General features: G+C 41.2%; 25 non-coding genes across 25 annotated transcripts; 24 read left to right on the top strand and 1 right to left on the bottom strand.

Annotated features, from left to right (window-relative positions):
* Positions 1 to 10,485: 10,485 nt before the first annotated feature.
* trnat-cgu (transfer RNA threonine (anticodon CGU)) lies at positions 10,486 to 10,559 on the top strand. The gene has a single exon. It is a non-coding gene; the product is annotated as a tRNA-Thr (tRNA).
* Positions 10,560 to 11,000: 441 nt separating this feature from the next.
* On the top strand, positions 11,001 to 11,074 carry trnat-agu (transfer RNA threonine (anticodon AGU)). The gene has a single exon. It is a non-coding gene; the product is annotated as a tRNA-Thr (tRNA).
* A 458-nt stretch (positions 11,075 to 11,532) lies between these two features.
* trnat-cgu (transfer RNA threonine (anticodon CGU)) lies at positions 11,533 to 11,606 on the top strand. The gene has a single exon. It is a non-coding gene; the product is annotated as a tRNA-Thr (tRNA).
* Positions 11,607 to 12,071: 465 nt separating this feature from the next.
* trnat-agu (transfer RNA threonine (anticodon AGU)) lies at positions 12,072 to 12,145 on the top strand. The gene has a single exon. It is a non-coding gene; the product is annotated as a tRNA-Thr (tRNA).
* A 439-nt stretch (positions 12,146 to 12,584) lies between these two features.
* trnat-agu (transfer RNA threonine (anticodon AGU)) lies at positions 12,585 to 12,658 on the top strand. Its single transcript has one exon. It is a non-coding gene; the product is annotated as a tRNA-Thr (tRNA).
* A 455-nt stretch (positions 12,659 to 13,113) lies between these two features.
* trnat-cgu (transfer RNA threonine (anticodon CGU)) lies at positions 13,114 to 13,187 on the top strand. The gene has a single exon. It is a non-coding gene; the product is annotated as a tRNA-Thr (tRNA).
* Positions 13,188 to 14,423: 1,236 nt separating this feature from the next.
* trnat-cgu (transfer RNA threonine (anticodon CGU)) lies at positions 14,424 to 14,497 on the top strand. Its single transcript has one exon. It is a non-coding gene; the product is annotated as a tRNA-Thr (tRNA).
* Positions 14,498 to 14,938: 441 nt separating this feature from the next.
* Positions 14,939 to 15,012, top strand: trnat-agu (transfer RNA threonine (anticodon AGU)). Its single transcript has one exon. It is a non-coding gene; the product is annotated as a tRNA-Thr (tRNA).
* A 451-nt stretch (positions 15,013 to 15,463) lies between these two features.
* Positions 15,464 to 15,537, top strand: trnat-cgu (transfer RNA threonine (anticodon CGU)). The gene has a single exon. It is a non-coding gene; the product is annotated as a tRNA-Thr (tRNA).
* Positions 15,538 to 16,013: 476 nt separating this feature from the next.
* On the top strand, positions 16,014 to 16,087 carry trnat-agu (transfer RNA threonine (anticodon AGU)). The gene has a single exon. It is a non-coding gene; the product is annotated as a tRNA-Thr (tRNA).
* A 440-nt stretch (positions 16,088 to 16,527) lies between these two features.
* Positions 16,528 to 16,601, top strand: trnat-agu (transfer RNA threonine (anticodon AGU)). Its single transcript has one exon. It is a non-coding gene; the product is annotated as a tRNA-Thr (tRNA).
* Positions 16,602 to 17,056: 455 nt separating this feature from the next.
* On the top strand, positions 17,057 to 17,130 carry trnat-cgu (transfer RNA threonine (anticodon CGU)). The gene has a single exon. It is a non-coding gene; the product is annotated as a tRNA-Thr (tRNA).
* A 986-nt stretch (positions 17,131 to 18,116) lies between these two features.
* trnat-cgu (transfer RNA threonine (anticodon CGU)) lies at positions 18,117 to 18,190 on the top strand. Its single transcript has one exon. It is a non-coding gene; the product is annotated as a tRNA-Thr (tRNA).
* A 441-nt stretch (positions 18,191 to 18,631) lies between these two features.
* trnat-agu (transfer RNA threonine (anticodon AGU)) lies at positions 18,632 to 18,705 on the top strand. The gene has a single exon. It is a non-coding gene; the product is annotated as a tRNA-Thr (tRNA).
* Positions 18,706 to 19,156: 451 nt separating this feature from the next.
* On the top strand, positions 19,157 to 19,230 carry trnat-cgu (transfer RNA threonine (anticodon CGU)). The gene has a single exon. It is a non-coding gene; the product is annotated as a tRNA-Thr (tRNA).
* Positions 19,231 to 19,516: 286 nt separating this feature from the next.
* trnas-aga (transfer RNA serine (anticodon AGA)) lies at positions 19,517 to 19,590 on the top strand. The gene has a single exon. It is a non-coding gene; the product is annotated as a tRNA-Ser (tRNA).
* A 442-nt stretch (positions 19,591 to 20,032) lies between these two features.
* Positions 20,033 to 20,106, top strand: trnap-agg (transfer RNA proline (anticodon AGG)). Its single transcript has one exon. It is a non-coding gene; the product is annotated as a tRNA-Pro (tRNA).
* A 456-nt stretch (positions 20,107 to 20,562) lies between these two features.
* trnat-agu (transfer RNA threonine (anticodon AGU)) lies at positions 20,563 to 20,636 on the top strand. Its single transcript has one exon. It is a non-coding gene; the product is annotated as a tRNA-Thr (tRNA).
* A 444-nt stretch (positions 20,637 to 21,080) lies between these two features.
* On the top strand, positions 21,081 to 21,154 carry trnat-agu (transfer RNA threonine (anticodon AGU)). The gene has a single exon. It is a non-coding gene; the product is annotated as a tRNA-Thr (tRNA).
* A 444-nt stretch (positions 21,155 to 21,598) lies between these two features.
* On the top strand, positions 21,599 to 21,672 carry trnat-cgu (transfer RNA threonine (anticodon CGU)). Its single transcript has one exon. It is a non-coding gene; the product is annotated as a tRNA-Thr (tRNA).
* A 286-nt stretch (positions 21,673 to 21,958) lies between these two features.
* Positions 21,959 to 22,032, top strand: trnas-aga (transfer RNA serine (anticodon AGA)). Its single transcript has one exon. It is a non-coding gene; the product is annotated as a tRNA-Ser (tRNA).
* A 442-nt stretch (positions 22,033 to 22,474) lies between these two features.
* On the top strand, positions 22,475 to 22,548 carry trnap-agg (transfer RNA proline (anticodon AGG)). The gene has a single exon. It is a non-coding gene; the product is annotated as a tRNA-Pro (tRNA).
* Positions 22,549 to 23,004: 456 nt separating this feature from the next.
* Positions 23,005 to 23,078, top strand: trnat-agu (transfer RNA threonine (anticodon AGU)). Its single transcript has one exon. It is a non-coding gene; the product is annotated as a tRNA-Thr (tRNA).
* Positions 23,079 to 24,063: 985 nt separating this feature from the next.
* On the top strand, positions 24,064 to 24,137 carry trnat-agu (transfer RNA threonine (anticodon AGU)). The gene has a single exon. It is a non-coding gene; the product is annotated as a tRNA-Thr (tRNA).
* A 2,946-nt stretch (positions 24,138 to 27,083) lies between these two features.
* Positions 27,084 to 27,157, bottom strand: trnat-agu (transfer RNA threonine (anticodon AGU)). The gene has a single exon. It is a non-coding gene; the product is annotated as a tRNA-Thr (tRNA).
* Positions 27,158 to 27,453: the final 296 nt, after the last annotated feature.

The raw sequence follows: 27,453 nt of genomic DNA on the forward strand, positions 1-27,453 counted from the left end.
GCAGGAAAGCGTTTTCTCCTAATTGACGATGGCGGGAAAGAGTTAAAGGTACGTATGGTTTTTAGTGACATTTAGCAGTGTGATTGCAAATTGCAACTAACATCAATTTCAGGTGTGTTTGATCAGGGCTGGAGCTAAACTCTGCAGGAAAGTGCCAGAGTTGAGAACCTCTGGTTTAGGGCATAAAAAAATGGCGGTGACTTCCATGTAAGGAAACTCACGCTGTATGTAGATAAAAACGGCTCAATCTAAGGTAATAAAAATAAAACAGTTAATTATGTAAGGTCTTTACACCAATTATAATATAGTTATGTATATTATATTGCATTTCGGTAAAAAAGTCCCACATTGCTCCTTTAAATAAAAAAAATGAGGTTTACACCAACAATGCAACAATGCATGGTTTGTATCATCACTAGCATCAATACCTAATGATTTCTTATATGTGGTTGACCTAATTCTTTAAATAAAATGCATTTACTTTGTCTAGTAATGTTAGTGGACAAACTAACCGCACTGTCATCCTCAAAACAGCACACACTGCGGCTTCCAACAGTTCACAGTCTGTTTTTGGAAAAGAACAAGTGTATTCCCTTGCTCTTCTCTGAACCCCAGGCTTTTGTAGAGAAAAGACAGAAGCTTTTTCATCTTGGACACGTAATGACTTTCAGCCAGGCGGAAGCAAATGAGAGAGGAAGAGAAAGAAAGAGGTGGGAAGAGAGAGATAATGCGAAAGGTTGAGGTGGACTGCCACAGGGATATGACGGGTCATTGATCATACACTGAGCTCAGAGAAGAAGCGGCTCTCTGGAGACAGAACTAAATAAACATTTTCCGGGACGAGAGTGGTTAAAATCTGCAGTCCCACAGCAGCTGGGTTTTGTGAATGGCACGGGAGGAGGATGAAGTTACCACACTAGTGATGAGAGACGAGAAGAAAGGGTGGGACATGTCTCATGTCATAAAGACTGTGGTGAGGTGAGCCAGAGAGTGTTGCAGGCTAAATATTTTAGTGTTTGCCTTAGGGATACAGTGGCATCGAGTCTCATACTTGTGTGTTTGCTATTCAGACCCGTTGCACAAACATAGCTGATAAAATAAGACTGTGGCTTAAGAACTAGTCTGATCAACTAGCAGTTAGTAAGGGTTTATCAGTCTTACCCTTCACATCCAAATTGGACCAATTTACTTTTTATTTAACTGGCTTAATAAAGCTTTGAAGAAAAATGAGATTACTAACTTTGTCCCTAGTATACCTTCGGCTTGAGAGTCCTTGAAGTACATTTTTTTTTTTTGCAAACTGGCTGCCATTGCAATAGCCAGAAAATACTTTGAGGAGATCCTACTGATCACTTGTAAATAATTGAAAACAAAATGTTTACATTTATAACCTCCCAATATATGATTGAGCAGTCTGTTATCAGTTATAGCAATTCCATTTGTGAAATATCAGACCTATGGATGGATGTCTCAACTGAAGAATCACAACCAAGTGCAATGGGAGAAAAAGCACCAAAAGCACATTGCTTGGTTAGCTACAGCTCCTTAAATTCTTGCTTGGCTCTGAACCCCTCTTCACTCAGTGATCGCTGTCTCCCCTCGTCTTAAGTAAACCAAAAAAAATAAAACATTTCGACAAGGTATTTGTTTCAAATGTTAGTTTATCCATTAGCCACACTGAACAAACATAGACCAACCCAGTATCACGAAATTGCGTGACTATTTCACGCATGGACCAGCGTGACAATGTCACGCTTTGCCGCGTTTGAGCGTGAGCATGTCACGCTTTCTGTTTGTGTCACTGTCACGTATTGGTTACTCAACTTTTTTGTCCTAATTTCTTACCATTGTCGCTTCGGTTTAGGGTTAGATTTACATAAAATGACACCCTTACCTAAACAAACTAACCCCAACGTCAGGTGACAATTGGTTAAAGTTTAGAAAATATAAAAGAATAAGTATTGTATCTTTTTTTTTTATAAACCAATACTTAAAGTGACAAATACTTAAAGTGACATATAACACAAGCACCAAATCTAACCCTAAACCGAAGCGACAATGGTTTGAAAATAGGACAAAAAAGTTGAGTAACCAATACGTGACAGTGACACAAACAGAAAAGCGTGACATGCTCACGCTCAAACGCGGCAAAGCGTGACATTGTCACGCTGGTCCATGCGTGAAATAGTCACGCATTTTCGTGATATAGGGTTGCATAGACAGGAAGTTAACTTCGGGCCAGGCATGTAATCATGAAAATGCACATGAAAACAAAATTTGGACATTTTTAATCTCGCAATATATGATTGAGTGGTCTGTTATCAGTTATAACAATTGTATTTGTGAGATATCAGACCGATGGATGGATGTCTCAACTGAAGAATCACAACCAAGTGCAATGGGAGAAAAAGCACCAAAAGCACATTGCTCGGTTAACTACAGCTCCTCGAATTCTTGCCGGGCTCCAAACCTCTCTTCGCAAGGTGATGCTCACTGTCTATCCACATCTTTAGGAAACAACAAAAAAATTTTGACAAGGTATTTGTTTCAGATATAAGTTTATCCATTAGCCAGCCTGAACAAAATAGACAGGAAGTTAACTTTGGGCCAGGTGTGTAATCAGGAAACGTACATGAAAACAAAATTATTACATTGTATAACCTCGTAATATATGATTGAGTGGTCTGTTATCAGTTATAGCAATTGTATTTGTGACATATCAAACCGATGGATGAATGTTTCAACTGAAGAATCAGAATCAAGTACAGTGAGAGAAAAAGCACCAAAAGCACATTGCTCGTTTAACTACAGCTCCTTGAATTCTTGCCTGGGTGCCAAACCTCTCTTTACACAGTGTTCCGTCTCCCCTCATCTTTAGGAAACCAAAATATTTTTATTTTTGGTGAGGTATTTGTGTCAGATCAAAGTTTACCTGTTAACCAGACTGAACAAACATAGACAGGAAGTTAACTTCGGGCCAGGTGTGTAATCGTGAAAACGCACATGAAAACAAAATTTTGACATTTTATAACCTCGTAGTATATGATTAAGCAGTCTGTTATCAGCTATAGCAATTGTATTTGTGAAATATCAGACCGATGGATGGATGTTTCAACTGAAGAATCAGAACCAAGTGCAGTGGGAGAAAAAGCACCAAAAGCACATTGCTTGGTTAGCTACAGCTCCTTGAATTCTTGCTTGGCTCTGAACCCCTCTTCACTCAGTGATTGCTGTCTCCCCTCATCTTAAGTAAACAAAAAACAAAAAAAAACATTTCGACAAGGTATTTGTTTCAAATGTAAGTTTATCCATTAGCCACACTGAACAAACATAGACAAGAAGTTAACTTCGGGCCAGGCATGTAATCATGAAAATTCACATGAAAACAAAATTTGGACATTTTTAATCTCGCAAAATATGATTGAGTGGTCTGTTATCAGTTATAACAATTGTATTTGTAAAATATATCAGACCGATGGATGGATGTCTCAACTGAAGAATCACAACCAAGTGCAGTGGGAGAAAAAGCACCAAAAGCACATTGCTCGTTTAACTACAGCTCCTCGAATTCTTGCCAGGCTCCGAACCTCTCTTTGCACGGTGATGCTCACTGTCTATCCATATCTTTAGGAAACAAAAAAATATATTTTTTGACAAGGTATTTGTTTCAGATATAAGTTTATCCATTAGCCAGCCTGAACAAAATAGACAGGAAGTTAACTTCGGGCCAGGTGTGTAATCGGGAAACGTACATGAAAACAACATTTTTACATTTTATAACCTCGTAATATATGATTCAGTGGTCTGTTATCAGTTATAGCAATTGTATTTGTGAGATATCAAACCGATGGATGGATGTCTTAACTAAAGAATCACAACCAAGTACAGTGGGAGAAAAAGCACCAAAGCACATCGCCGGGTGCTAACTACAGCTCCTTGAATTCTTGATGGGCTCCCATCCTCTCTTCACACAGTGATGCATGCTCGCTGTCTCCCCTTGTCCTTAAGAAACCAAAACATTTTTATTTTCGACAAGGTATTTTTTTCAAATGTAAGTTTATCCATTAGCCAGAACGAACAAACATAGACAGGAAGTTAACTTCGGGCCAGGCGTGTAATCGTAAAAACGCGCATGCGTCCAATAAAATCTGTTATGGGATTTGTGGTTACCATTATAAGCAACAAAAACAAAATATTGTTTGTTAGTGTTCGCCTCAACAGCTTGTGTAGATGACGCACGTCTTGAAATATAGGCAGACATACTGTATGATAAAAAGACACCGCACAGCTGTTTTGCAGCTCTCTGTCTCCCTCAAACAGAAAATACATAAATCCTATTTTGAATCTCATCAATGTCAAAACACAGAAAGAATAAAAATCTTACTTATTCCCAGGATTGTATGCTTGGCGCTGCTCGGCAAGTATGGACTTAAAAGGACTTTGACTCTGTCTGGATGCTGGGAAAACAGAGTTATGTTTATAGCAATGCACTCCATGCTGGACTTTTAATGAGAAATCAACCTGTACATATGGCTTTTAGTTGTCTTGGCAAATTAGATGGTAAAGTTTAATTTTATTACACTAAAAAGTGCAAAAACTTGCAGTATGCTAAAACTAATGTGCATTGTAAAGTATAAGCACACAGGATGCTAATGCTGCAGTAAATAAATTTTACCACTGTAAAATTCTGTAACTTATAAGTAAAATAAACCTCTAGGGTGATGTTTATGTTCTGCAATGAGGCAGTAATTCTTGGCACACATGGCAACCAAATTCTAAGCTCCGAACCAATTTATGCAAAACTGTTAAAATGCCGTTGCCCATGAGATCTGTTCTGCCAAGCTTTACGGTTTAACTGAGGCAAACATTTTGGTCTTGAAAATGGAGAACCCTTGTGCTAAGCTAAATGAATCCCAAATTGTTAATGGTTAGTTACAGAGAAAAGTTGCTTTAGCACTGCATGTACCGAAACATTTTTAATGATTACATTTTTCCTTTTGGTTAAGCAAATGTGCTTCAGTTAAATTTCAAGTATCTCTGTTAGTCCACTTTATCAGGAAAAAGAAAATATAATAGGTACACTTTAACTAGCCGATTAGGACCAATGTCTGCATTTTTGCATCATTGTATTATTCCCTAAACTCCACTTATAATGTTAGTCAGTGTTTCATGCACTGAAAAATACAGAATAGATATTGCAAAGTGGAATGTTCATACATTTTCTTTGTGATGTCCATGTTATGACCACATGCCATTTTTGCACAGGTGCACTGTTGAAAGTGGCTAAAATTAGTCTTACTGTGAATGAGAAGCAATCTATGGTGAACCTCAATGCATATAAAGCAACAGCTTTTTAAATAAGCCTGCTGTAGCAGTAAAACCAGTGCATTTAGCCGCCGGGCATGTTGGACTGCGGTGGTTAAAGCGATTAAAATGCAGATTTTTGCAGTGAAATACAGCACATTAAAATGATTCAGCTGGCAAATGAATTGGCCCCTGAACCTCACAAATCACATGTATAATACAAGTTACACCACCATGTTAAACGCAAAATAAGAATGTGGTAGGATACTACATCACAGTCTGTACTTCAAATTCACTACAGTACTTTTTTTGCTTCCTACCCTTCTCATCTTGCTCAATCTATCGTATCCTTTGTGAAGTGTGTGAAAAGATAGTGCTTTGGATGTAGAGAATAGCCCGACTGTCAGAGCACCTGTCTCTTCAATGATATCTCCTGCCAGCTGGCAATGCAACGGCCCGTTGAGTTTGTATGCCTAGAAGCCGGACTGATACGGCTTGCATCTGGAAATTAACTGCGCTCAACAGAAGTGTAACATTCACAACTTTTTTTGACACGTGGCTTTTTTATCACATTGCTTCGGGAAGTTAATTGGCTTTGTGTGTTCTTTCAGGCTTTGTAATTGTTTTTGAGTTCATTTTTAACTTAAAACAGTCTGATCCTGATGTGAGTTTGATATTTCTATTCATATGCTGAATTTCATGTGAACTATCAGACTAATTTACTGATCTTATAGTAGTGCTTTATAATAACTGTCCAGTTAAACATCTTACTTTGTTAAATTACTGCTCACAGCGTTGGGATCATTACATTGTTAAATCAAAATTCAATCATATCAGGCTTTTTCCACCCAAAGAGAGTGCAAGGAAACATTTGGTCCTGTCACTGAAAGTGCTGTACACCAGCTGGTCAATGGAGTATTGGATTAAATGTTGCCAGATTCTCCAATCACTTTACTGTAATTGTTCAGTTATAGGAAGAATAGTGTGATTTAATATGTCAGTTGTCTTCTAGTCTTACAAAAAATTATAAAAAGTATTATGAAGAGCTATTCAGCTTGAAATGCACCTTTGGTGACAACATAAAATATTTTTTTTTTTTTTTTTTTTAAGCTGTGGTGTTACAACTTTTCTTCTTGTCATTTATCATATAGTAAATTAAACACATAAATTAGAACCCATTAACACAGGGTCAGTGGCAGCTGGTACCTTGAAGTTGGCCAGAGAAGAAAGCTACTTTAACATGCTCCAAAAAGTTAAATATATAGTGCAAATTAGTACAAAATAAAATCATTTAGTTGTACTATTTCACTGTTAAGACATATTATAATTTATTTAAAAAAAATCTAAACTTTTTGTTGTGTGTTTGTCATGTGTGTGTTTGGGTCGCAACCCAAATGAGTGTCTATGTAGGTCAATAAACTTGCTGAAAGCATGTGACTTCAATTGTGAGCTCTAATTGGCTGGTTTTAGATCATCCTTGGGGCACATCACTGTTCCCCCTCAAACCCTCCCACTTATGTTGTAAGGTAATCAATGTTGGTTTTTATCTATTTGACCTCATGTGATTGGACCATTCTCAGAGTCTCAAACGCATTGCAGATTGTCATATAACTGCTTGTTACAGTACTGATCAGTGGAAGCAAGTAAAGTATCTCAAGAAAAAAATTAAATAGGATGTTATCCTTACAAAATCACCCTTTAAGACGTTCAGTTAAAGAATAAATAAAGGATTAAGGAGCTTGGAACCAGATCGACCAGCAGGAGTTAAGTGATAGCGGTCAATCTTACACTTTGTGCTTTTCCAGGTGGATGGAATTTCAATCCGGCTTTTTATTGTTTTCCCTGTTTGCGGTTTCAAAGTCTGCATGACTAAGTAAAATTTTGTGCCCCATTTGAGCTGGACTTCAAAAGAGCGAAAGCTTAGATAATAAATAAAAAGATTTATTCATATTGGCCTGTTCAGCACAAAGTTTGCGTGTTTTATCGCCTCCGATGACAGTGCGAGATCATTCATTCATATGCTTCATGTGATGTTAAACATGTAAAGTGGGTGGCAGTGGGTCAGTGGTTCATGTAGATTGTTTACAAATCAGTTTGTTGGTGGTTCAATCCCTGTATCCACCTAACCCCAGGTGCTCCCAACAAGCTGGATGGTGCCTTGCATGGCTGATACTGCTGTCACTGAGTAATTGGGTGAATGTGAGGCAAGCTGTAAAGTGCATTGAATGGTCATGCTTCTTTGAAAGTGCTATATAAATGCAATCCATTTAAAAAAGTGATAGATGCTCTGTGCATTTGTTCTCTTCACAAATAAATCAAACACTGGAACTTGAAAGCTTGTCTTGTAAGGTCATGATAAGAAATAAACATTAACGAAAACAATTATTATCATTAAAACCCCAAATTACGGATAAAAATTGACTATGACGGAATTTTTACAATGATGGTCATCAAAAAATGACAATGATTGAAAAGAGCATGTGTGTTTGAATGATTACCTTGATTAGTTCATTACTGATAATAAACCCACATTATACTCAAATTCACAGATTCATAGTACATTTATTTCATGCTTTAACAGTTGACTTAAACAGCAACATTTTCAGCAATTTACCTAAGCAGTAATGATACATCGTTTCCTAATAAATGTCTATTTATACAGTCCTCCATTACTACAGTAAAAGTTTGATTTTTAGTTTGTTTGTGCCCCCCAAACCAACATTTTTTTTTTTCGCACAAGCCAGCACTGCACAGTACTATAGAAATATGACTTTTCAAAAGGAAAAAGGGTTCAAGGACATAACTAGTCCCCACAATTACCCGTTTTAGTCCGCACAATTACCCATTTAATCCCACCGGTCACAATAGTGATTGTAAAGGTTTACGTTTATAAAGCTTTAAAACTGTTACTTAATGTTGTTTTAGTCAATGTTCTGCAAATATGGAAATAATAAAGGGTCTGAATTAAATATGTGCAGTGCCTTATGGATAGTGCAGATTGTCATCTGGCCAGAGCAGTTTACTTCCTGTTTGTACCATGAGAAGATTTTAGGTGTGTTTGACAGATCAGTGGCTGACTTGAAGCAGTACATGCCTGTTTGAAATTTAGTTTGAGCTACCATGAGAACATTTTAAGATCACATGCGTCTCCAGAGCAGCTGCACAGAGTTCTGATGACGACAGTAAACGTGCGTTTCATGTTTAATACCTTCAGTTCCAATAATAAACATTATAAATTCATGTTTTTATAAAAGGTAAAACTCATTAATATCTTTGAATGTGATATATTGTGTCATGATATAAAATAAAAATGAAGAAAAAGACCAAACTCTGTTGGTACTTAAAAAATCTAAGCTTATTTTTCCCATTATTTTTGGCCATCCAGTATAAATAGCTAAACTAAAAAAAATTATATAAAGGGGTTCTTGTTTCAACTTTTATTAAAATAATTGTTTTTGACAAATTCACCATCTAATTCACTTTATTTATGATTGAAAAAAGAAACGCAACGCACACATCACTACAGCAAGCAGCAGGTAGCAAGACTTCCCTCTACTGCAAGTGGCAAAACCTCGCTAACCAGTCTGTGCAGTGTTTAAAACACCGCTAGGATGTGTGCGCTAGGAACTCAATGGTTTTTACTTCAGATTGTTGTATCTCTTCACACTCTGACTCACCCTGCTACAAGAGGCCTATAGCCTCTTTCTCAGTTGATATGTGCTACATCCTGATAATTCAGGCTTATTACGACACCTCTATATTTTCAGAGAAAGGATCTAGACGATGGGCAGAACTTTCCTGTCCGTGGTTCCTGTTAACGGACCATTCCAGTTTTTGGACACACTTAAGCCCAAAGCCTTTACTGATAGGACAAGCAAGAAGAGGTGCCGTGGCTTAGTTGGATAAAGCGCCTGTCTAGTAAACAGGAGATCTTGGGTCGAATTCCAGCGGTGCCTTTTATCAATACTTGTGGTCTAATGGACACACTCAAGGCTTTGTCGATGGATATAGTTCCCTATTGCTGCGCCTGGCTTTCGGCTCAAGGGTGTCAATGGTTTTTTCCACATTGTTGTATCTGTTCATACTTTGACTCTTCCATTCACAATTAGAAGATGCAGGTTGGTGATGCGGCCTAATTGTTTAAAGTGCCTGTCTAGTAAACAGGAGATCCTGGGTTCGAATCCCAGCGGTGCCTTCCATCAATAGTTGTGGTCTAATGGACACACGCAAGGCTTTGTCGATGGATATAGTTCCCTATTGATGCGCCTGGCTTTAGGCTCAAGGGTGTCAATGGTTTTTTCCACATTGTTGTATCTGTTCATACTTTGACTCTTCCATTCACAATTAGAAGATGCAGGTTGGTGATGCGGCCTAATTGTTTAAAGTGCCTGTTTAGTAAACAGGTGATCCTGTGTTCAAAGCCCAGAGGTGCTTCCAGCCTGTGGCCAGATATGGTCTCTTTTATGTCTCTTTCTCAGTTGATATGTGCTACTTCCTGATAATTCAGGCTTATTATGACAGATCTATATTTTCAGGGAGAGGTACTAGACGATGGGCAGAACTTTCCTGTCCGTGTTTCCTGTTAACGGACCATTCCAGTTTTTGGACACACTTAAGCCCAAAGCCTTTACTTATACGACACACAAGAAGAGGTGCTGTGGCTTAGTTGGTTAAAGTGCTTGTCTAGGAAACAGGAGATCCTGTGTTCGAGTCCCAATGGTGCCTTCTATCAATAGTTGTGGTGTAATGGACACATTCAAGGCTTTGTTGATGGACATAATTCCCTATTGCTGCGCCTGGCTTTAGGCTCAAGGGTGTCAATGGTTTTTTCCACATTCTTGTATCTGTTCATACTTTGACTCTTCCTTTCACAATCAACAGATGCTGGTTGGTGCCGTGGCTTAATTGTTTTAAGTGCCTGTTTAGTAAACAGGTGATCCTGTGTTCAAAGCCCAGAGGTGCCTCCAGCCTGTGGCCAGATATGGTCTCTTGTATGCCTCTTTCTCAGTTGATATGTGCTACATCCTGATAATTCAGGCTTATTATGACAGATCAATATTTTCAGGGAGAGGTACTAGACGATGGGCAGAACTTTCCTGTCCGTGTTTCCTATTAATGGACCATTCCAGTTTTTGGACACACTTAAGCCCAATACCTTTACTTATAGGACAAGCCAAAAGAGGCACCGTGGCTTAGTTGGTTAAAGTGCCTGTCTCGTAAACAGGAGATCCTGGGTTCGAATCCCAGCGGTGCCTTCTATCAATAGTTGTGGTCCGATGTACACACTCAAGGCTTTGTCAATAGATCTAATTAACTACAGCTTGCTCAAGGGTGTCAATGGTTTTTTCCACATTGTTGTATTTGTTCATACTTTGACTCTTCCTTTCACAATTAGAAGATGCAGGTTGGTGCTGCGTCCTAATTGTTTAAAGTGCCTGTTTAGTAAACAGGTGATCCTGTGTTCAAAGCCCAGAGGTGCTTCCAGCCTGTGGCCAGATATGGTCTCTTTTATGCCTCTTTCTCAGTTGAAATGTGCTACATCCTGATAATTCAGGCTTATTATGACAGATCTATATTTTGATCGTAAAGACAAGATGATTAGCAGAAATTTCCTGTCTGTGGTTCCTGTTAACCGACCAGTCCAGTTTTGGACACACTTAAGCCCAAAGCCTTTACTGATAGAACAAGCAAGAAGAGGCGCCGTGGCTTAGTTGGTTAAAGCGCCTGTCTAGTAAACAGGAGATCCTGGGTTCAAATCCCAGCGGTGCCTTCTATCAATAGTTGTGTTATAGTGGACACACTCAAGGCTTTGTCGATGGATATAGTTCCCTATTGCTGCGCCTGGCTTTAGGCTAAAGGCTTCACTTATAGGACCTAATTCCTTACACGTTCCCTATTAGTGCTTTATTGCTTGGGCCTGGCTTTAGGCTCAAGGGGTCCAAGGCCAAAGCACCTGTCCTGTAAAGAGGAGATTCTGGTTCCAAATCCCATTGGTACCTTCTATTAATGGTTGTAGTATTTGAACTTTATAAAAGGCAGAATGTTAACAAGGATTTTTGGCCTTCTTGTACTTGTCTATATTCAAAGAAACCGTTGCAATTTTAGAATGTTTAATCAAGAAACCTGAATCACACACTTTCATCTCTGATGATCCTGCTCAATGTTTTTCTACATTGTTATATCTGTTCGTACTTTGACTCTTCCTTCCACAATCTGTGGATGCAGGATGGCGCTGTGGCTTAGTTGGTTAAAGCGCCTGTCTCGTAAACAGGAGATCCTGGGTTCAAATCCCAGCAGTGCCTTCTGACAAATGGTTGTGGTCTGTAGCACCCACTCAATGGTCTTTACTTCAGATTGTTGTATCTCTTCACACTCTGATTCACCCTCTTACAAGATATTTCTCAGTTGATATGTGCTACTTCCTGATAATTCAGGCTTATTATGACAGATCTATATTTTCAGGGAAAGGACTAGATGATGAGCAGAACTTTCCTGTCCATGTTTCCTGTTAATGGACCAGGTGATCCTGTGTTCAAAGCCCAGAGGTGCTTCCAGCCTGTGGCCAGATATGGTCTCATTTATGCCTCTTTCTCAGTTGATATGTGCTACATCCTGATAATTCAGGCTTATTATGACAGATCTATATTTTGATCGTAAAGACTAGATGATTAGCAGAACTTTCCTGTCCGTGGTTCCTTTTAACGGACCATTCCAGTTTTTGGACACACTTAAGCCCAATCCCTTTACTTATAGGACAAGCCAGAAGAGGCACCGTTGCTTGGTTGGTTAAAGTGCCTGTCTAGTAAACAGGAGATCCTGGGTTCGCATCCCAGCGGTGCCTTCTATCAATAGTTGTGGTATAGTGGACACACTTAAGGCTTTGTCGATGGATATAATTCCCTATTGCTGCGCCTGGCTTTAGGCTCAAGGTTGTCAATGGTTTTTTCCACATTGTTCTATCTGTTCATGCTTTGACTCTTCCTTTCACAATCAGTTGATGCAGGTTGGTGCTGTAGCTTAATTGTTTAAAGTGCCTTTTTAGTAAACAAAGCCCAGCACTACCTCCAGCCTGTGGCCAGATATGGCCTCTTTTATGCCTCTTTCTCAGTTGATATGTGCTACATCCTGATAATTCAGGCTTATTATGACAGATCTATATTTTGATCGTAAAGACTAGATGATTAGCAGAACTTTCCTGTCCGTGGTTCCTTTTAACGGACCATTCCAGTTTTTGGACACACTTAAGCCCAATCCCTTTACTTATAGGACAAGCCAGAAGAGGCACCGTTGCTTGGTTGGTTAAAGTGCCTGTCTAGTAAACAGGAGATCCTGGGTTCGCATCCCAGCGGTGCCTTCTATCAATAGTTGTGGTATAGTGGACACACTTAAGGCTTTGTCGATGGATCTAATTCCCTATTGCTGCGCCTGGCTTTAGGCTCAAGGGTCTCAATGTTTTTTTCACATTCTTGTATCTGTTCATACTTTGACTCTTCCTTTCACAATCAACAGATGCAGGTTGGTTCCGTGGCTTAATTGTTTAAAGTGCCTGTTTAATAAACAGGTGATCCTGTGTTCAAAGCCCAGAGGTGCCTCCAGCCTGTGGCCAGATATGGTCTCTTTTATGCCTCTTTCTCAGTTGATATGTGCTACATCCTGATAATTCAGGCTTATTATGACAGATCAATATTTTCAGGGAGAGGTACTAGACGATGGGCAGAACTTTCCTGTCCGTGTTTCCTATTAATGGACCATTCCAGTTTTTGGACACACTAAAGCCCAATACCTTTACTTATAGGACAAGCCAAAAGAGGCACCGTGGCTTAGTTGGTTAAAGTGCCTGTCTCGTAAACAGGAGATCCTGGGTTCGAATCCCAGCGGTGCCTTCCATCAATAGTTGTGGTCTAATGGACACACGCAAGGCTTTGTCGATGGATATAGTTCCCTATTGATGCGCCTGGCTTTAGGCTCAAGGGTGTCAATGGTTTTTTCCACATTGTTGTATCTGTTCATACTTTGACTCTTCCATTCACAATTACAAGATGCAGGTTGGTGATGCGGCCTAATTGTTTAAAGTGCCTGTTTAGTAAACAGGTGATCCTGTGTTCAAAGCCCAGAGGTGCCTCCAGCCTGTGGCCAGATATGGTCTCTTTTATGTCTCTTTCTCAGTTGATATGTGCTACATCCTGATAATTCAGGCTTATTATGACAGATCTATATTTTCAGGGAGAGGTACTAGACGATGGGCAGAACTTTCCTGTCCGTGTTTCCTGTTAACGGACCATTCCAGTTTTTGGACACACTTAAGCCCAAAGCCTTTACTTATACGACACACAAGAAGAGGTGCTGTGGCTTAGTTGGTTAAAGTGCTTGTCTAGGAAACAGGAGATCCTGTGTTCGAGTCCCAATGGTGCCTTCTATCAATAGTTGTGGTGTAATGGACACATTCAAGGCTTTGTTGATGGACATAATTCCCTATTGCTGCGCCTGGCTTTAGGCTCAAGGGTGTCAATGGTTTTTTCCACATTCTTGTATCTGTTCATACTTTGACTCTTCCTTTCACAATCAACAGATGCTGGTTGGTGCCGTGGCTTAATTGTTTAAAGTGCCTGTTTAGTAAACAGGTGATCCTGTGTTCAAAGCCCAGAGGTGCCTCCAGCCTGTGGCCAGATATGGTCTCTTTTATGCCTCTTTCTCAGTTGATATGTGCTACATCCTGATAATTCCAAGTATATATCGCTGCAGCCCGGAGACTGCAGGGGGGAGGATCTTATTCCGCAAGTGGGAGGAGATTATGCCGCAAGTAGGAGGGATTTCAGAAATGTGCAAGTAGGAGGAGTTACACTTTAAATGGGACGGTGGTGAATCCTCTGGAAGTTTGTACAGCCCACTTGCTGCTAAAGCTCCACCCACTTGCTGCTAACCCACCCATTTGCAGCTGGCTCCGACCTCCGTTTATACCCCTCTCGATAATTCAGGCTTATTATGACAGATCAATATTTTCAGGGAGAGGTACTAGACGATGGGCAGAACTTTCCTGTCCGTGTTTCCTATTAATGGACCATTCCAGTTTTTGGACACACTTAAGCCCAATACCTTTACTTATAGGACAAGCCAATAGAGGCACCGTGGCTTAGTTGGTTAAAGTGCCTGTCTCGTAAACAGGAGATCCTGGGTTCGAATCCCAGCGGTGCCTTCTATCAATAGTTGTGGTCCGATGTACACACTCAAGGCTTTGTCAATAGATCTAATTAACTACACCTTGCTCAAGGGTGTCAATGGTTTTTTCCACATTGTTGTATCTGTTCATACTTTGACTCTTCCTTTCACAATTAGAAGATGCAGGTTGGTGCTGCGGCCTAATTGTTTAAAGTGCCTGTTTAGTAAACAGGTGATCCTGTGTTCAAAGCCCAGAGGTGCTTCCAGCCTGTGGCCAGATATGGTCTCTTTTATGCCTCTTTCTCAGTTGATATGTGCTACATCCTGATAATTCAGGCTTATTATGACAGATCTATATTTTGATCGTAAAGACTAGATGATTAGCAGAAATTTCCTGTCTGTGGTTCCTGTTAACCGACCAGTCCAGTTTTGGACACACTTAAGCCCAAAGCCTTTACTGATAGAACAAGCAAGAAGAGGCGCCGTGGCTTAGTTGGTTAAAGCGCCTGTCTAGTAAACAGGAGATCCTGGGTTCAAATCCCAGCGGTGCCTTCTATCAATAGTTGTGTTATAGTGGACACACTCAAGGCTTTGTCGATGGATATAGTTCCCTATTGCTGCTTTAGGCTAAAGGCTTCACTTATAGGACCTAATTCTTTACACGTTCCCTATTAGTGCTTTATTGCTTGGGCCTGGCTTTAGGCTCAAGGGGTCCAAGGCCAAAGCACCTGTCCTGTAAAGAGGAGATTCTGGTTCCAAATCCCATTGGTACCTTCTATTAATGGTTGTAGTATTTGAACTTTATAAAAGGCAGAATGTTAACAAGGATTTTTGGCCTTCTTGTACTTGTCTATATTCAAAGAAACCGTTGCAATTTTAGAATGTTTAATCAAGAAACCTGAATCACACACTTTCATCTCTGATGATCCTGCTCAATGTTTTTCTACATTGTTATATCTGTTCGTACTTTGACTCTTCCTTCCACAATCTGTGGATGCAGGATGGCGCTGTGGCTTAGTTGGTTAAAGCGCCTGTCTCGTAAACAGGAGATCCTGGGTTCAAATCCCAGCAGTGCCTTCTGACAAATGGTTGTGGTCTGTAGCACCCACTCAATGGTCTTTACTTCAGATTGTTGTATCTCTTCACACTCTGATTCACCCTCTTACAAGAGGCCTATGGCCTCTTTCTCAGTTGATATGTGCTACTTCCTGATAATTCAGGCTTATTATGACAGATCTATATTTTCAGGGAAAGGACTAGACGATGAGCAGAACTTTCCTGTCCATGTTTCCTGTTAATGGACCAGGTGATCCTGTGTTCAAAGCCCAGAGGTGCTTCCAGCCTGTGGCCAGATATGGTCTCATTTATGCCTCTTTCTCAGTTGATATGTGCTACATCCTGATAATTCAGGCTTATTATGACAGATCTATATTTTGATCGTAAAGACTAGATGATTAGCAGAACTTTCCTGTCCGTGGTTCCTTTTAACGGACCATTCCAGTTTTTGGACACACTTAAGCCCAATCCCTTTACTTATAGGACAAGCCAGAAGAGGCACCGTTGCTTGGTTGGTTAAAGTGCCTGTCTAGTAAACAGGAGATCCTGGGTTCGCATCCCAGCGGTGCCTTCTATCAATAGTTGTGGTATAGTGGACACACTTAAGGCTTTGTCGATGGATATAATTCCCTATTGCTGCGCCTGGCTTTAGGCTCAAGGTTGTCAATGGTTTTTTCCACATTGTTCTATCTGTTCATGCTTTGACTCTTCCTTTCACAATCAGTTGATGCAGGTTGGTGCTGTAGCTTAATTGTTTAAAGTGCCTTTTTAGTAAACAAAGCCCAGCACTACCTCCAGCCTGTGGCCAGATATGGCCTCTTTTATGCCTCTTTCTCAGTTGATATGTGCTACTTCCTGATAATTCAGGCTTATTATGACAGATCTATATTTTCAGGGAGAGGTACTAGACGATGGGCAGAACTTTCCTGTCCTTGGCTCCTGTTAACCGACCATTCCAGTTTTTGGACACACTTAAGCCCAATCCCTTTACTTATAGGACAAGCCAGCAGAGGTGCCGTTGCTTAGTTGGTTAAAGTGCCTGTCTAGTAAACAGGAGATCCTGGGTTCAAATTCCAGTGGTGCCTTCTATCAATGGTTGTGGTCCGATGTACACACTCAAGGCTTTGTCGATGGATCTAATTCCCTATTGCTGCGCCTGGCTTTAGGCTCAAGGGTCTCAATGTTTTTTTCACATTCTTGTATCTGTTCATACTTTGACTCTTCCATTCACAATCAACAGATGCAGGTTGGTTCCGTGGCTTAATTGTTTAAAGTGCCTGTTTAATAAACAGGTGATCCTGTGTTCAAAGCCCAGAGGTGCCTCCAGCCTGTGGCCAGATATGGTCTCTTTTATGCCTCTTTCTCAGTTGATATGTGCTACATCCTGATAATTCAGGCTTATTATGACAGATCAATATTTTCAGGGAGAGGTACTAGACGATGGGCAGAACTTTCCTGTCCGTGTTTCCTATTAATGGACCATTCCAGTTTTTGGACACACTAAAGCCCAATACCTTTACTTATAGGACAAGCCAAAAGAGGCACCGTGGCTTAGTTGGTTAAAGTGCCTGTCTCGTAAACAGGAGATCCTGGGTTCGAATCCCAGCGGTGCCTTCCATCAATAGTTGTGGTCTAATGGACACACGCAAGGCTTTGTCGATGGATATAGTTCCCTATTGATGCGCCTGGCTTTAGGCTCAAGGGTGTCAATGGTTTTTTCCACATTGTTGTATCTGTTCATACTTTGACTCTTCCATTCACAATTACAAGATGCAGGTTGGTGATGCGGCCTAATTGTTTAAAGTGCCTGTTTAGTAAACAGGTGATCCTGTGTTCAAAGCCCAGAGGTGCCTCCAGCCTGTGGCCAGATATGGTCTCTTTTATGTCTCTTTCTCAGTTGATATGTGCTACATCCTGATAATTCAGGCTTATTATGACAGATCTATATTTTCAGGGAGAGGTACTAGACGATGGGCAGAACTTTCCTGTCCGTGTTTCCTGTTAACGGACCATTCCAGTTTTTGGACACACTTAAGCCCAAAGCCTTTACTTATACGACACACAAGAAGAGGTGCTGTGGCTTAGTTGGTTAAAGTGCTTGTCTAGGAAACAGGTGATCCTGTGTTCGAGTCCCAATGGTGCCTTCTATCAATAGTTGTGGTGTAATGGACACATTCAAGGCTTTGTTGATGGACATAATTCCCTATTGCTGCGCCTGGCTTTAGGCTCAAGGGTGTCAATGGTTTTTTCCACATTCTTGTATCTGTTCATACTTTGACTCTTCCTTTCACAATCAACAGATGCTGGTTGGTGCCGTGGCTTAATTGTTTAAAGTGCCTGTTTAGTAAACAGGTGATCCTGTGTTCAAAGCCCAGAGGTGCCTCCAGCCTGTGGCCAGATATGGTCTCTTGTATGCCTCTTTCTCAGTTGATATGTGCTACATCCTGATAATTCAGGCTTATTATGACAGATCAATATTTTCAGGGAGAGGTACTAGACGATGGGCAGAACTTTCCTGTCCGTGTTTCCTATTAATGGACCATTCCAGTTTTTGGACACACTTAAGCCCAATACCTTTACTTATAGGACAAGCCAAAAGAGGCACCGTGGCTTAGTTGGTTAAAGTGCCTGTCTCGTAAACAGGAGATCCTGGGTTCGAATCCCAGCGGTGCCTTCTATCAATAGTTGTGGTCCGATGTACACACTCAAGGCTTTGTCAATAGATCTAATTAACTACAGCTTGCTCAAGGGTGTCAATGGTTTTTTCCACATTGTTGTATCTGTTCATACTTTGACTCTTCCTTTCACAATTAGAAGATGCAGGTTGGTGCTGCGGCCTAATTGTTTAAAGTGCCTGTTTAGTAAACAGGTGATCCTGTGTTCAAAGCCCAGAGGTGCTTCCAGCCTGTGGCCAGATATGGTCTCTTTTATGCCTCTTTCTCAGTTGATATGTGCTACATCCTGATAATTCAGGCTTATTATGACAGATCTATATTTTGATCGTAAAGACTAGATGATTAGCAGAAATTTCCTGTCTGTGGTTCCTGTTAACCGACCAGTCCAGTTTTGGACACACTTAAGCCCAAAGCCTTTACTGATAGAACAAGCAAGAAGAGGCGCCGTGGCTTAGTTGGTTAAAGCGCCTGTCTAGTAAACAGGAGATCCTGGGTTCAAATCCCAGCGGTGCCTTCTATCAATAGTAGCGTTATAGTGGACACACTCAAGGCTTTGTCGATGGATATAGTTCCCTATTGCTGCTTTAGGCTAAAGGCTTCACTTATAGGACCTAATTCCTTACACGTTCCCTATTAGTGCTTTATTGCTTGGGCCTGGCTTTAGGCTCAAGGGGTCCAAGGCCAAAGCACCTGTCCTGTAAAGAGGAGATTCTGGTTCCAAATCCCATTGGTACCTTCTATTAATGGTTGTAGTATTTGAACTTTATAAAAGGCAGAATGTTAACAAGGATTTTTGGCCTTCTTGTACTTGTCTATATTCAAAGAAACCGTTGCAATTTTAGAATGTTTAATCAAGAAACCTGAATCACACACTTTCATCTCTGATGATCCTGCTCAATGTTTTTCTACATTGTTATATCTGTTCGTACTTTGACTCTTCCTTTCACAATCTGTGGATGCAGGATGGCGCCGTGGCTTAGTTGGTTAAAGCGCCTGTCTCGTAAACAGGAGATCCTGGGTTCAAATCCCAGCAGTGCCTTCTGACAAACGGTTGTGAACTGTAGCACCGAATCAATGGTTTTTACTTCAGATTGTTGTATCTCTTCACACTCTGACTCACACTCTTACAAGAGGCCTATGGCCTCTTTCTCAGTTGATATGTGCTACATCCTGATAATTCAGGCTTATTATGACAAATCTATATTTCCAGGGAAAGGACTAGACGATGAGCAGAACTTTCCTGTCCGTGGTTCCTGTTAACCGACCATTCCAGTTTTTGGACATACTTAAGCCCAAAGCCTTTACTTATAGGACAAGCAAGAAGAGGCACCGTGGCTTAGTTGGTTAAAGTGTCTGTCTAGAAAACAGGATATCCTGGGTTCGAATCCCAGCGGTGCCTTCCATCAATAGTTGTGGTCCAATGTACAAACTCAAGGCTTTGTCAATAGATCTAATTAACTACAGCTTGCTCAAGGTTGTCAATGTTTTTTTCCACATTGTTGTATCTGTTCATACTTTGACTCTTCCTTTCACAATTAGAAGATGCAGGTTGTTGCTGCGGCCTAATTGTTTAAAGTGCCTGTTTAGTAAACAGATGATCCTGTGTTCAAAGCCCAGAGGTGCATCCAGCCTGTGGCCAGATATGGTCTCTTTTATGCCTCTTTCTCAGTTGATATGTGCTACATCCTGATAATTCAGGCTTATTATGACAGATCTATATTTTGATCGAAAAGACTAAATGACTAGCAGAACTTTCCTGTCCGTGGTTCCTGTTAACGGACCATTCCAGTTTTTGGACACACTTAAGCCCAATCCCTTTACTTATAGGACAAGGTAGAAGAGGCGCCGTGGCTTAGTTGGTTAAAGTGCCTGTCTAGGAAACAGGAGATCATGGGTTCGCATCCCAGCGGTGCCTTTTATCAATAGTTGTGGTATAGTGGACACACTCAAGGCTTTGTCGATGGATATAATTCCCTATTGCTGCGTCTGGCTTTAGGCTCAAGGTTGTCAATGGTTTTTTCCACATTGTTGTATCTGTTCATGCTTTGACTCTTCCTTTCACAATCAGTTGATGCAGGTTGGTGCTGTAGCTTAATCGTTTAAAGTGCCTTTTTAGTAAACAGGTGATCCTGTGTTCAAAGCCCAGCGGTACCTCCAGCCTGTGGCCAGTTATGGCCTCTTTTATGCCTCTTTTTCAGTTGATATGTGCTACTTCCTGATAATTCAGGCTTATTATGACAGATCTATATTTTCAGGGAGAGGTACTAGACGATGGGCAGAACTTTCCTGTCCGTGTTTCCTGTTAATGGACCATTCCAGTTTTTGGACACACTTAAGCCCAATCCATTTACTTATAGAACAAGCCAAGGGAGGCACCGTGGCTTAGTTGGTTAAAGTGCCTGTCTAGTAAACAGGAGATCCTGGGTTCGAATCCCAGCGGTGCCTTCTATCAATAGTTGTGGTAAAATTGACACCCTCAAGGCTTTGTCGATGGATATAATTCCCTATTGCTGCGCCTGGCTTTAGGCTTAAGGTTGCCAATGGTTTTTTCCACATTGTTGTATCTGTTCATGCTTTGACTCTTCCTTTCACAATCAGTTGATGCAGGTTGGTGCTGTAGCTTAATTGTTTAAAGTGCCTTTTTAGTAAACAGGTGATCCTGTGTTCAAAGCCCAGCGGTACCTCCATCCTGTGGCCAGATATGGCCTCTTTCTCAGTTGATATGTGCTACTTCCTGATAATTCAGGCTTATTATGACAGATCTATATTTTGATCGTAAAGACTAGATGATTAGCAGAACTTTCCTGTCCTTGGCTCCTGTTAACCGACCATTCCAGTTTTTGGACACACTTAAGCCCAAAGCCTTTACTGATAGAACAAGCAAGAAGAGGCGCTGTAGCTTAGTTGGTTAAAGCGCCTGTCTAGTAAACAGGAGATCCTGAGTTCGAATCCCAGCGGTGCCTTCTATCTATAGTTGTGGTATAGTGGACACATTCAAGGCTTTGTCGATGATATAGTTCCCTATTGCTGCTAAAGGCTTCACTTATAGGACCTAATTCCTTACACGTTCCCTATTAGTGCTTTGTTGCTTGGGCCTGGCTTTAGGCTCAAGGGGTCCAAGGCCAAAGCACCTGTCCTGTAAAGAGGAGATTCTGGTTCCAAATCCCATTGGTACCTTCTATTAATGGTTGTAGTATTTGAACTTCATAAAAGGCAGAATGTTAACAAGGATTTTTGGCCTTCTTGTACTTGTCTATATTCAAAGAAACCGTTGCAATTTTAGAATGTTTAATCAAGAAACCTGAATCACACACTTTCATCTCTGATGATCCTGCTCAATGTTTTTTCTACATTGTTATATCTGTTCGTACTTTGACTCTTCCTTTCACAATCTGTGGATGCAGGATGGCGCCGTGGCTTAGTTGGTTAAAGCGCCTGTCTCGTAAACAGGAGATCCTGGGTTCAAATCCCAGCAGTGCCTTCTGACAAATGGTTGTGAACTGTAGCACCGAATCAATGGTTTTTACTTCAGATTGTTGTATCTCTTGACACTCTGACTCACACTCTTACAAGAGGCCTATGGCCTCTTTCTCAGTTGATATGTGCTACATCCTGATAATTCAGGCTTATTATGACAAATCTATATTTCCAGGGAAAGGACTAGACGATGAGCAGAACTTTCCTGTCCGTGGTTCCTGTTAACCGACCATTCCAGTTTTTGGACATACTTAAGCCCAAAGCCTTTACTTATAGGACAAGCAAGAAGAGGCACCGTGGCTTAGTTGGTTAAAGTGCCTGTCTAGAAAACAGGATATCCTGGGTTCGAATCCCAGCGGTGCCTTCCATCAATAGTTGTGGTCCAATGTACACACTCAAGGCTTTGTCAATAGATCTAATTAACTACAGCTTGCTCAAGGTTGTCAATGTTTTTTTCCACATTGTTGTATCTGTTCATACTTTGACTCTTCCTTTCACAATTAGAAGATGCAGGTTGTTGCTGCGGCCTAATTGTTTAAAGTGCCTGTTTAGTAAACAGGTGATCCTGTGTTCAAAGCCCAGAGGTGCATCCAGCCTGTGGCCAGATATGGTCTCTTTTATGCCTCTTTCTCAGTTGATATGTGCTACATCCTGATAATTCAGGCTTATTATGACAGATCTATATTTTGATCGAAAAGACTAAATGACTAGCAGAACTTTCCTGTCCGTGGTTCCTGTTAACGGACCATTTCAGTTTTTGGACACACTTAAGCCCAATCCCTTTACTTATAGGACAAGGTAGAAGAGGCGCCGTGGCTTAGTTGGTTAAAGTGCCTGTCTAGGAAACAGGAGATCATGGGTTCGCATCCCAGCGGTGCCTTTTATCAATAGTTGTGGTATAGTGGACACACTCAAGGCTTTGTCGATGGATATAATTCCCTATTGCTGCGTCTGGCTTTAGGCTCAAGGTTGTCAATGGTTTTTTCCACATTGTTGTATCTGTTCATGCTTTGACTCTTCCTTTCACAATCAGTTGATGCAGGTTGGTGCTGTAGCTTAATCGTTTAAAGTGCCTTTTTAGTAAACAGGTGATCCTGTGTTCAAAGCCCAGCGGTACCTCCAGCCTGTGGCCAGTTATGGCCTCTTTTATGCCTCTTTTTCAGTTGATATGTGCTACTTCCTGATAATTCAGGCTTATTATGACAGATCTATATTTTCAGGGAGAGGTACTAGACGATGGGCAGAACTTTCCTGTCCGTGTTTCCTGTTAATGGACCATTCCAGTTTTTGGACACACTTAAGCCGAATCCATTTACTTATAGAACAAGCCAAGAGAGGCACCGTGGCTTAGTTGGTTAAAGTGCCTGTCTAGTAAACAGGAGATCCTGGGTTCGAATCCCAGCGGTGCCTTCTATCAATAGTTGTGGTAAAATGGACACCCTCAAGGCTTTGTCGATGGATATAATTCCCTATTGCTGCGCCTGGCTTTAGGCTCAAGGTTGTCAATGGTTTTTTCCACATTGTTGTATCTGTTCATGCTTTGACTCTTCCTTTCACAATCAGTTGATGCAGGTTGGTGCTGTAGCTTAATTGTTTAAAGTGCCTTTTTAGTAAACAGGTGATCCTGTGTTCAAAGCCAAGCGGTACCTCCATCCTGTGGCCAGATATGGCCTCTTTTATGCCTCTTTCTCAGTTGATATGTGCTACTTCCTGATAATTCAGGCTTATTATGACAGATCTATATTTTCAGGGAGAGGTACTAGAAGATGGGCAGAACTTTCCTGTCCGTGTTTCCTGTTAACGGACCATTCCAGTTTTTGGACACACTTAAGCCCAAAGCCTTTACTTATAGGACACGCAAGAAGAGGCGCTTTGGCTTAGTTGGTTAAAGTGCTTGTCTAGGGAACAGTAGATCCTGGTTTCGAATCCCAATAGTGCCTTCTATCAATAGTTGTTGTGTAATGGACACATTCAAGGCTTTGTTGATGGATATAATTCCCTATTGCTGCGCCTGGCTTTAGGCTCAAGGGTGTCAATGGTTTTTTTCACATTCTTGTATCTGTTCATACTTTCACTCTTCCTTTCACAATCAACAGATGCAGGTTGGTTCCGTGGCTTAATTGTTTAAAGTGCCTAATTAATAAATAAGTGATCCTGTGTTCAAAGCCCAGAGGTGCCTCCAGCCTGTGGCCAGATATGGTCTCTTTTATGCCTCTTTCTCAGTTGATATGTGCTACATCCTGATAATTCAGGCTTATTATGACAGATCTATATTTTGATCGTAAACACTAGATGATTAGCAGAACTTTCCTGTCCGTGGTTCCTGTTAACCGACCATTCCAGTTTTTGGACACACTTAAGCCCAAAGCCTTCACTGATAGAACAAGCAAGAAGAGGCGCCGTGGCTTAGTTGGTTAAAGCGCCTGTCTAGTAAACAGGAGATCCTGGGTTCGAATCCCAGCGGTGCCTTCTATCAATAGTTGTGGTGTAATGGACACATTCAAGGCTTTGTTGATGGATATAATTCCCTATTGCTGCACCTGGCTTTAGGCTCAAGGGTGTCAATGTTTTTTTCCACATTCTTGTATCTGTTCATACTTTGACTCTTCCTTTCACAATTAGAAGATGCAGGTTGGTGCTGCGGCTTAATTGTTTAAAGTGCCTTTTTAGTAAACAGGTGATCCTGTGTTCAAAGCCCAGCGGTACCTCCAGCCTGTGGCCAGATATGGCCTCTTTTATGCCTCTTTTTCAGTTGATATGTGCTACTTCCTGATAATTCAGGCTTATTTTGACAGATCTATATTTTCAGGGAGAGGTACTAGACGATGGGCAGAACTTTCCAGTCCATGTTTCCTGTTAATGGACCAGGTGATCCTGTGTTCAAAGCCCAGAGGTGCTTCCAGCCTGTGGCCAGATATGGTCTCTTTTATGCCTCTTTCTCAGTTGATATGTGCTACATCCTGATAATTCAGGCTTATTATGACAGATCTATATTTTGATAGTAAAGACTAGATGATTAGCAGAACTTTCCTGTCCGTGGTTCCTGTTAACGGACCATTCCAGTTTTTGGACACACTTAAGCCCAATCCCTTTACTTATAGGACAAGCCAGAAGAGGCGCCGTTGCTTGGTTGGTTAAAGTGCCTGTTTAGTAAACAGGAGATCCTGGGTTCGCATCTCAGCGGTGCCTTCTATCAATAGTTGTGGTATAGTGGACACACTCAAGGCTTTGTCGATGGATATAATTCCCTATTGCTGCGCCTGGCTTTAGGCTCAAGGGTGTCAATGTTTTTTTCCACATTCTTGTATCTGTTCATACTTTGACTCTTCCTTTCACAATTAGAAGATGCAGGTTGGTGCTGCGGCTTAATTGTTTAAAGTGCCTTTTTAGTAAACAGGTGATCCTGTGTTCAAAGCCCAGCGGTACCTCCAGCCTGTGGCCAGATATGGCCTCTTTTATGCCTCTTTTTCAGTTGATATGTGCTACTTCCTGATAATTCAGGCTTATTTTGACAGATCTATATTTTCAGGGAGAGGTACTAGACGATGGGCAGAACTTTCCAGTCCATGTTTCCTGTTAATGGACCAGGTGATCCTGTGTTCAAAGCCCAGAGGTGCTTCCAGCCTGTGGCCAGATATGGTCTCTTTTATGCCTCTTTCTCAGTTGATATGTGCTACATCCTGATAATTCAGGCTTATTATGACAGATCTATATTTTGATAGTAAAGACTAGATGATTAGCAGAACTTTCCTGTCCGTGGTTCCTGTTAACGGACCATTCCAGTTTTTGGACACACTTAAGCCCAATCCCTTTACTTATAGGACAAGCCAGAAGAGGCACCGTTGCTTGGTTGGTTAAAGTGCCTGTTTAGTAAACAGGAGATCCTGGGTTCGCATCTCAGCGGTGCCTTCTATCAATAGTTGTGGTATAGTGGACACACTTAAGGCTTTGTTGATGGATATAATTCCCTATTGCTGTGCCTGGCTTTAGGCTCAAGGTTGTCAATGGTTTTTTCCACATTGTTGTATCTGTTCATGCTTTGACTCTTCCTTTCACAATCAGTTGATGCAGGTTGGTGCTGTAGCTTAATTGTTTAAAGTGCCTTTTTAGTAAACAGGTGATCCTGTGTTCAAAGCGCAGCGGTACCTCCAGCATGTGGCCAGATATGGCCTCTTTTATGCCTCTTTCTCAGTTGATATGTGCTACTTCCTGATAATTCAGGCTTATTATGACAGATCTATATTTTCAGGGAGAGGTACTAGACGATGGGCAGAACTTTCCTGTCCGTGTTTCCTGTTAATGGACCATTCCAGTTTTTGGACACACTTAAGCCCAATCCCTTTACTTATAGGACAAGCCAGCAGAGGCGCCGTTGCTTAGTTGGTTAAAGTGCTTGTCTAGGAAACAGGAGATCCTGGGTTCGAATCCCAATAGTGCCTTCTATCAATAGTTGTGGTGTAATGGACACATTCAAGGCTTTGTTGATGGATATAATTCCCTATTGCTGCGCCTGGCTTTAGGCTCAAGGGTGTCAATGTTTTTTTCACATTCTTGTATCTGTTCATACTTTGACTCTTCCTTTCACAATCAACAGATGCAGGTTGGTTCCGTGGCTTAATTGTTTAAAGTGCCTGTTTAATAAACAGGTGATCCTTTGTTCAAAGCCCAGAGGTGCCTCCAGCCTGTGGCCAGATATGGTCTCTTTTATGCCTCTTTCTCAGTTGATATGTGCTACATCCTGATAATTCAGGCTTATTATGACAGATCTATATTTTGATCGTAAAGACTAGATGATTAGCAGAACTTTCCTGTCCGTGGTTCCTGTTAACCGACCATTCCAGTTTTTGGACACACTTAAGACCAAAGCCTTTTCCCGGGTTCGATCCTAAGATCTACGCATGAGAGTCAAGAGCACTATCCACTCTCCCATTCTATCACTTGTGTGTCAATCAAACAACATGTGGGATACAATTTGTCAGCGCTCGTCTAAAATCTTGTCAAGGCTGCTTCATGTAAAGACATGCAAATGACAGCTAGGTGTCACTGTGGAGGCGGTTTCGGATTGATGTTTCAAAGCCTCAATTGATTCAACTGTTTCAGTGTTTCACAAAGCCTCGCTCTGCCCACCATTACTTATCGGCGAAGCCTTGAGTGTGTCCATAATTTGGATTGGTCCATTACCAAACACATCAGAAGGTTATGTAAGCTGTTATGACAACCCTGTATCATCAAGAGGTTGTATTTCATCTGCTAAACAGCCACAAAGAAAGCCCTTAGCTTTCCACAGAGTAATGGCTTTGAACCCAGAACCTCCTGTTTGCAAGACAGGTGCTTTAACCAACTAAGCCAATCATTTTAAGACAAGTGGAATTGAAATCCATTGAGTGGGGGCTAAAGACCACAACCATTGATAGAAGGCACCACTGGGATTCAAACCCAGGACCTCCTGTTTACTAGACAGGCGCTTTAACTAACTAAGCCACGGCACCTCCCATCACATGTGATTTGCGGGAGGATGAGTCAGAGTGTGAACAGACAAAACAATCTGAAAAGAAAACCATTGAGTGGGGGCTAAAGACAACATGGTGCCTCCCCTTGTCTGCTCTTTGTGAGTGTGAAGAGATACAACAATCAGAAGTGGAGACCATTGAGTGGGGGCTGAAGAACACAACCACTGATAGAAGGCACCACCAGGAATGAAACGCAGGATCTCCTGTTTACTAGACAGGCACTTTAACCAACTAAGCCAAGGCGCCAACCTGCATCTATGGATTGTGGAAGGAAG

The sequence above is a fragment of the Paramisgurnus dabryanus genome, chromosome 16 (genome assembly GCF_030506205.2).
Source record: "Paramisgurnus dabryanus chromosome 16, PD_genome_1.1, whole genome shotgun sequence".
Lineage (NCBI taxonomy): Eukaryota > Metazoa > Chordata > Actinopteri > Cypriniformes > Cobitidae > Paramisgurnus > Paramisgurnus dabryanus.